Here is an 8,287-nt window from a genome sequence, read left to right as displayed (position 1 = left end):
AAGACCCTAACCTCCATATTCAGTTTTTCATTCAATATTGTGCTACTGTTAAGCAGAAGAATCTAACGCCAGAGCAGACTATGGAGATGCTCTTTCCATTTTCATTGAGTGGGAAGGCAAAGCTATGGATTAATGGTCTCAACCGCGCAGCTATGAAAATCATTGATTGGGATTCTTTGGCTCTTGCTTTCTATGTGAAATATTTCCCACCTGAGAAGACAACTCTTCTGAAGGGTCAGATAATCTCTATTACTCAACAAGCAGATGAGAGTTTGTTCGAGGTCTGGGAGAGATTCAAGGACTTGCAGAGAGAGTGCCCGCACCATGGTTTGAACGACTAGTTCTTGATTCAGCAGTTTTATAACGGTCTGGGTAATGAGTCTAGACTTGTTTTGGATTCAGCCGCCAGTGGGAGATTCATGCAACTTGAGGTGCCTAGAGCTATGGAGGTGATTGAGGAGATGGCCATTCATAGTGCCCAATATGGGAATCCTAGAGGTTTTTCCGACCGGGGTGTTAAGCATGAGATGAATTCTATTGAACAACTTACTGCTCAACTAACTGCCTGATAGGACGATTTTCCGTCGTTGAAAAGAAAACCGCCAAACCAAACAAAATTTATAAACCACTAAACTAACCGGCTATATGAACTATAGCGGCAAGCATAGGGATCGTCCCATAGAAACGGTGGTCATTGAGTCAATGTATTAAGCTAGTTTGAACAAGAGTTTGTTTGAATTATATTCTATGAAACTAAAGCTAACAATTAACGAATTGAATCAATAAAGGGAAATTCTAGGGAGTCAGGGATAGGCTAGGGAATTGGGGGAAAAATCAAGCAATCAAATAATCAGGATCATGTAACGACTTAGTGTATAGGCAAATAGAATCGAATGACGTGCCCGCCACCTCTCGAATGGGGCACGCGAAGCGTCTAATCTACGGAAGAGCTTTCGCCTAATCCTAGACTAAACAACTTGCATATAATAGGCTCCACTATTCACATACACAAGTTAGGCTCACAATGTCTTGCCAAACCTAGCCTATGCAATCCAATCAAATCCAATCAAATAGCATTTACAACTACCACTCAATTAGGCATGGATATCCTATCACCAAATCATATTTAATTACAACAATCAATTAACATTCAACAATCAATTTCCCCTAATTAAACCCCTAGATTCTCCCATTTCCCTAACCTAAGACTACTCACTACACATGCTAGAAATTAGGGAATTCATGGATTCTAAGCAAGCAATCATGTAATTGAAGGAGTAGAAAGAAGGAATCAAAGAGTAGAACATTCAATTGCAAAATCAATTAAAGAATTAAGAATCAATGTAACTAAACTCAAGGAAAAGAGGAATTCAAGAATAAAGAGAATTAAAGAACAATCAACAAAATAGCAAGAGCAAAGAACTAAGGAATTGAATTAAATTGCAAGAAATTGGAAGAGAGTTGAAGAAATTACAAATTGATGCTTCAAAGTAGAGGAGTTTCTCTCTCTAGAAATTCTGAAAATGCATTTAGGAATTCTAAAAAATGTTAAACTAAAAGTGAATTGTTTTAAAATTAAAATGAAAAATCTATTTATAAGTTTCCCCAAATAGAAGTTTTAATTCGAAAATCTGCAGCCCGCGCAAGCATTCGGTCTCACATACCCTCTGTGCGACCGAACAGAGAAAACTAATTCGAGTGCAGTCTTCATCCTTTGCGAGAAAACGAAGCGAGACAATTCCCTTCGTCATGTACGACCGAACAGAGAATCACGTTCGGTCGAATGAGCTTTTCTTGGCTCATGTCCTCTTCGAATTTAGTTTGGTCGAACAGCTGAACATGTGTGGGCGCACAAATCCTTGTGAGGTCGAACAAAAGCTTGTGCGGTTGTTTACCAAAATTGAGGAATTCTGTCTACAAAATCCAATTTGTACGACCGAACAAAAAGGGACGTTCGGTCGCACAAAACCGCACCTTCCTTAGTGTCCATCAGCTCTCCTCTGGTCGGGCGCACGAACTTCCGTTCAATCGCAAAAGCCCGGTTTTGGCTCAATTCTACTTGTTTTCCATCACTTTTCACCATAATCACCTATAAAGCACAAGATGGAAAGAAACTTATGAAAATCATACGAAAAGCTATAAAAACTATGAAAAAGCATAACAAGATAACATGAAATCCTAAGCTAAGAGCGACATAAATGTCGCTCATCAAACTCCCCCAAGCGAGGCGTTTGCTAGTCTCTAGCAAACTAAGAACGAAATAGGGAAGAATGAGCAATTATTCAAATTCTAAAAACTACAAAAACAAGAGCTACAAGAATATACACCTAACTCACTTTCGTAGGAATCACGGTTGCATTTAAGCGCATGCAACAAGCTCTTTAAACCCCACAGTCGCTCATGGGGGCGAGTGAGATCTCGCAAGGGTTTCTAAAGAGAACCACCCATAACTCTTCCAAAAACACGATCAAGGTGTGAGGGGGTCGAAAAAGCACGAGGCTAATGCGTGACCTCGTCCCTCGTGGGTGTGACGTTTCTTTTTGTCAAATCAAGTGTAATTGGATTTCCTGTGAGTTTACACCCAATTGACTAGTAATATAGGAGTCGCCATTCAGTTTTTAACGACAATGAGAAAAACTGACAAAACCCGGTTATCGTGACATAAAGGGAGTGCAATTATGTTTGACCACGACGGCCATAGGTTCCCTTGTGATCCCTGGTGTGGGGATCTCTTAACGTACACCCGCAGGGTAGAGATTGAGGGTTCGGGGGACTGTAACTACCGAGAGGAGTACTCGCTCGTCGATAACTCCAGAGGCAGGATATCCTTACTAGCTCAGCATAAGTAATTGAAGGGATGTAGACACCTACTTTTGTCCCCGTTCCAGCAAGGGAAAGGTTCGATGATGAAAACGTAATTCTCCACTTAACAACGCATCTCCTATAAAATAAACGAATCTCGATTCCCCATTTCATTTCACCCGAAACCTGCTATTTATGGAAACCTGCTAAAAATAGTAACTGCCGTAAGAGTTAGCTTCTAAAAGTGGTAAATCATAAAGGATAGAAACCTGTCAGAATTAGGTGTTGCATTCCAACATAAATCCTAAATGAGATAGAAAACTGCGAGAATCCTATTCCTAATATGATTCGGAAATAAGAGTTACGTATTAATTAAAATCCTAACGAGCCTAGAGTTCGTAACGGGCCCAGACGCATTCCGTCATAAAATTGATACGCGCTAAAAGACTCGATTAAGTCTCAAATTCTACGGATTTCAGGAATCCGAATCTGACCAAAGAATTCTGCCAGACCCTATTTTCAACGCCCAGCCCTGGGCGCCAAAAATTCCAGCGCCCAGAGCTGGGCGCCGAAAGTACCTGGGACGGATTCTTTTACTAATCCGTTTCGTATTCAAATTCTTGAAAAACTATCTTTCTACGCCACTTTTTCCTATAAATAGACCTCTAAGTTCGACGTGAAAAGGACACACAACAACACACAACTATATTCAGAGTATTGACTCCAACCCTTAGCCTAAGCCTCTCGCTGCGAAATTGTTCACGCGTTCTGTCGCAATCGATCCATAAATCGAACAGAACGTATCCTGTCCCATAATTGAGATTCGTTAAATAAAAAGGAGAAATAGAAAAGTCAAAGTGGTTATTTTTCTGAGAATCGTGACGCACCTCTCAAGGGTGCGTCGTAATGTGTCCCTTTTCGATGATTTAACTGCTTTCCTCGCCCTTTTTATGAACTGTTAAACTAACCTAATCTGATTGTTCTATCACGCCTAACAAATATAATATTTTTGGGAAATCGGATTATCATGCTAGGTACCTTAATGCTATTTAAATCAGATAATCACGATCGAATTAGTATTAAATGTTGCATATTGCTAAAATCAACTCAGATTAGTTTAATAGTTAACGCATGTCCCTTCAATTATTTATGCTGAGCTAGTAAGGATATCCTGCCTCTGGAGTTATCGACGAGCGAAGTACTCCTCTCGGTAGTTACAGTCCCCCGAACCCTCAATCTCTACCTTGCGGGTGTATATTGAGAGATCCCCACACCAGGGATCACAAGGGAACCTACGGCCGTCGTGGTCAAACATAATTGCACTCCCTTTATGTCACGATAACCAGGTTTTGTCAGTTTTTCTCATTGTCGTTAAAAACTGAATGACGACTCCTATATTACTAGTCAATTGGGTGTAAACTCACAGGAAATCCAATTACACTTGATTGAATAAAAAGAATCGTCACACCCACGAGGAAAAAGGTCACGCATTAGCCTCGCGCTTTTTCGACCCCCTCACAGTGGCGACTCCACTGGGGATAGTGAAGGAAATACTCGTGCTTGTAGGTAATCAAAATAGCCGAAGGGTGAAACGATCCTACCCCGCGTTTATTTCCCCATCAAGTTGGGACGACCTTAAAATCAGCATATTAATGTGAACGGGCAGAACCGCATAACGAATCTCGGCTCCCTCGGGAGTTGGGACTAAGGATACCTTTTTTTCGCCAATAGGGGGGGTGCATACGCCGCGCATGTTTCCCACTCGGTACTTGTGCAGGTAGTACACCTATCCCGAACCCAATCGCTCGCCCATTAGGTCCCTGTCGCCTGCATGCCCCCTTGGCTTGCACTTGCGGGTTGGCCTCTTGGGCGAAATTTGTCTGTTGAAGACACTACCTCGACCGGGGCATGGGTTGGATCTACGATAGAAGCGGTACCAAGCCAGGCGCAAATAAACTACCCATAGAAGCCTATCATAAACTACGTGGCATATTTAATTTTCAAATCCATGTTTGTAATGTAGTTATGTGTAGCGAAATATGTGATTGTGTGTGACAAACTATCCTAGAAAACCAACGACCTTAAAAATTGCCCAAACATTCATGAACCAATTGGCCAAAGAGTTATACCAAAATACGTGTTCCGCAAGCCCGAACGATCGCCACAAAAATAAGCGACGCTCGGGATGGGCGTAACGAATCCCACAAACGCTGCACAACGCGTAAAGGACGTTACTAGGCAAGCACGCAAAATCAAAGTCGCATAAACAAAAAAGTAGACGCAAACAGAAAACGAGAACCAGCCAGGGACGCATTTTCAGCGCCCCTGGCTGGGCGCCGAATTTTCTCACGCCCTTCTTTGGGCGCTGAAGTTGCTGCCTGGCCTTTTGGTCAGGCACAGCAGCCTCGGTGCCCACGCATGAAGAAAATACGTAGCAAAAAAAAAAAAAACTTTTCGAATTTTTTTTGCTACGAGGGCGTATGAAAAAGAACTCGATTCTAAAAGCGACTTATAAAAAATAAATAACTCTTTGTGTCGTTGTTAGGCCTCCTACGACGACGATGTTCGGCTCCAAAACCGAGCACGCTAATTGAAATAACTTTGAATGTCACATGGGCAAAGTATTCAAAAAAATGTTCAAATGAAGTTTTCAAAAAAAAAAAATAATGTTCGAATAAAAAGTAAATCCGAGTCTAGACTAGGCTATGCCAAAGTACAATCCAAATCCTAAGTCTTAGTTGTCTTATCCATAGAATCGGTCCTAATGCTTGGTGTCGTTCTGCAAGTTAAAAGGTTAAACCATATTGAGTCTCCCTTCCTAACATTTAAATCAATAAGCACCCATATGTAATTGTCATCCCTTGCTAAGAATACACGGCTTCAATACTCTCTCTCACCAATAAAAATAATATATTATAGTATTTGCAAAATGGAAACGGTCACATTCTGAAAATCATCCCCCATAGTCGCACAACCCCCAAAGTGAACCTAAGGTATCAATACCATTGGCAAGAAAAATTAATGGCCTCAAGGCTTATAATCACATTGGGTCACGACTATCATAGTCCTCTCGAGTCACTCACTCCTTGAAATACTATTAAGTACGGACTAAAAGATTTCCCATGAATGCAACATGACCAACCATGAAAATACCCAAATCGGCATACCAATAGGGCTACCATTGGGGTAAAGCAATACACACTAAGAGAGAAGCCGCACTAATGATTCTAGTCTTGCAAAAATAAAAATTCGATCTCCCCAATTAAATACCTTGCCAACATTAAACAAAATGGCGCATGACAAATGAACACCCAAGGGTTAAAATCTAAAGTGTCAACCAACGAAAGTTATGGTCCAATTAGCCTAAGTCTGAGAGTCGCTTGGTCAAGTATTATAGGCTTACGCCACGTCATTATTTTGAGTCTAGGCCATCTCCTTGTATTCATACACGGGTTATAATCAGAAAGATTAATGAAAGTTCGAGTCTAAATCACAACTTCCAATTAAATCCCAGAAACTGAAGTCTGAAAAGAAACAAAAAAAATTATTTTCGATGTAATTCTTTCTTTAAATTTCAAAAAGGTAAAAACAACATTTTGAATCTACGCTATTTGCACATTTTAAGAAACGACTAAATACGCTTGCAAAGTAAGACAAAATTGAAGGTCCACCCTAGGCCAACTAAAATTAAAGGTCCACCCTAGGCCTACTAAACTTAAAGGTCCACTATGGGCCTACCAAACGAGGCTCACTCAGTCTCGCCTCGTGACTCAAAGACCACAACCATCTACCTTTCAGCCCAAATAAAAAAAATTTGAAGGATTTATGTTGGGGAGAAATCCCAAGCAAAAAAGAAAGAGAAAAGGGAGAGCGAAAAGAGCAAACCATGAAATATTAAAAAGAAAGAAAAAATGGAGAGCGAAGAGAGCAAGCCATGAAATACTTAGCCCGTACCTCCCAAAGTGCGGAATTTACGCGAGTAAACGAAGGAAAAGAATTGAGTCGACCAATCCAAATCATAAAATTCTACGATGTCTACCCTTTCCAATCCTTATGTTCTTAGACGCTTTCGCTCTGGGGCCCCTGTTCAGTTCATTTAACCCATCCATGTTCTCATTGTCATAACCCAAGAAACCATTACCTCGACTCTTGTTCTTGAACTTGTTGTCAACCGCAAACCACGCATGGCCATTGACACGTGCGTCATACCCATCATTTCCAAAGCCCAAAACCCATTATTACACCACCGTTAGCATAATAACCATATACCTTGTTCAGACACATCCTGTTGATATACCCTTGAGCCGTCCCCATGCTACTCATTGTCCTTGGTTGATGTAAGCTCACGACGCTAGCTTGAGGCTGCAAATTATGAGTCCTAGCAGATATAATCCTCGTGCTTACCTATACAAATTATCCTATCTCATTCAACCCATCTTTCAAACCGTCTTGAGTCAAGAATAAAAAAGTAAACAAATGAAAAGTACAAAAAAAATAATAAAAAAGCAAACTTTGCAAAGCACCTTTAAAATTTCGTTTAAAAAGAAAAAAAACATTTAGCGCACGAAAAAGATTCACAAATATTCGGCACAAAACCAAAAAAATCTGCCCAGGTATCATTTTCCGCGCCCAGAGCTGGGCGCCGAAATCTTTAGCGCCCCAACCTGGGCGCTGAATCTCTCTGCTTGCTAAAATTTGTCCAGAAGTGCTCGTCATTTTATCCGCACATGCACGGAAAAATAACGAACACTTGGGGGGATACAACACGTATTCAGATATACGTACCACCAAAAAAATACATGTACTCAAAAAATATATAAAACAAATTTTTGGCTTACGGCAAAACAGTAGATTAAAATAATAATAAACTTCACTTATTCTACCGTTTCAGATAATATGTTTCCACCTCAGAACATACCTATCGAATTCGGCATTCTAAGAAACCATTTTCTAGGCTAAGAACTACGCAAGACCTGATTCCAAATTAAATCTATTTAAGGCGGATACGTAGGCAATCCATGATTCGGTCCAACCAATTTGCAAAAATATTAAAGCCTATAGAAAAACAAAAATAAAAAATAGAAGTCCCTTATTGAAATTTAATTACTTGCAATCCAAGTCGAAAGAAAAATTTAAGTCAAAGAAAGAATCCAAGTCGTCAAGATGCCAAAACGAGCATACATCGAAAAATAATAAGGGCACGTACCCTTGCCAGAAGGAGCTCTCACACTCCTAGGCACTTAGCCAAGACTCAAAAGATCGCTTTGCCTCAATTGAATGGGGGGCTAGCGCAAGCGTCCATGACCTCTAAAGTACTCGACTTGACCCTCCCTAAAAGCAAACTAACTCACTTAAAGACTTTCTTTCACCACTAGACATAGTCGTTCGCTTAAAGACCTTCTTTCACCACTAGACACAGTCATGATCGCCAACAAGTAGTAAGGGCAGTAAGCTTGCAATAAAGAGGATTGTTCTACGGCATCGC

At 40.6% G+C, this 8,287-nt stretch overlaps 1 pseudogene; it reads right to left on the bottom strand.

Annotated features, from left to right (window-relative positions):
• Nucleotides 1-231: 231 nt before the first annotated feature.
• Nucleotides 232-331, bottom strand: LOC130466533 (uncharacterized; annotated as a pseudogene).
• Between the last annotated feature and the right edge of the window lie 7,956 nt (nt 332-8,287).

The sequence above is a fragment of the Spinacia oleracea genome, chromosome 1 (assembly GCF_020520425.1).
Source record: "Spinacia oleracea cultivar Varoflay chromosome 1, BTI_SOV_V1, whole genome shotgun sequence".
NCBI classification, from domain to species: domain Eukaryota; kingdom Viridiplantae; phylum Streptophyta; class Magnoliopsida; order Caryophyllales; family Amaranthaceae; genus Spinacia; species Spinacia oleracea.
The sequence above is the reverse complement of the archived record's forward strand: the minus strand, read 5'-3'. Positions and strand labels throughout refer to the sequence as shown.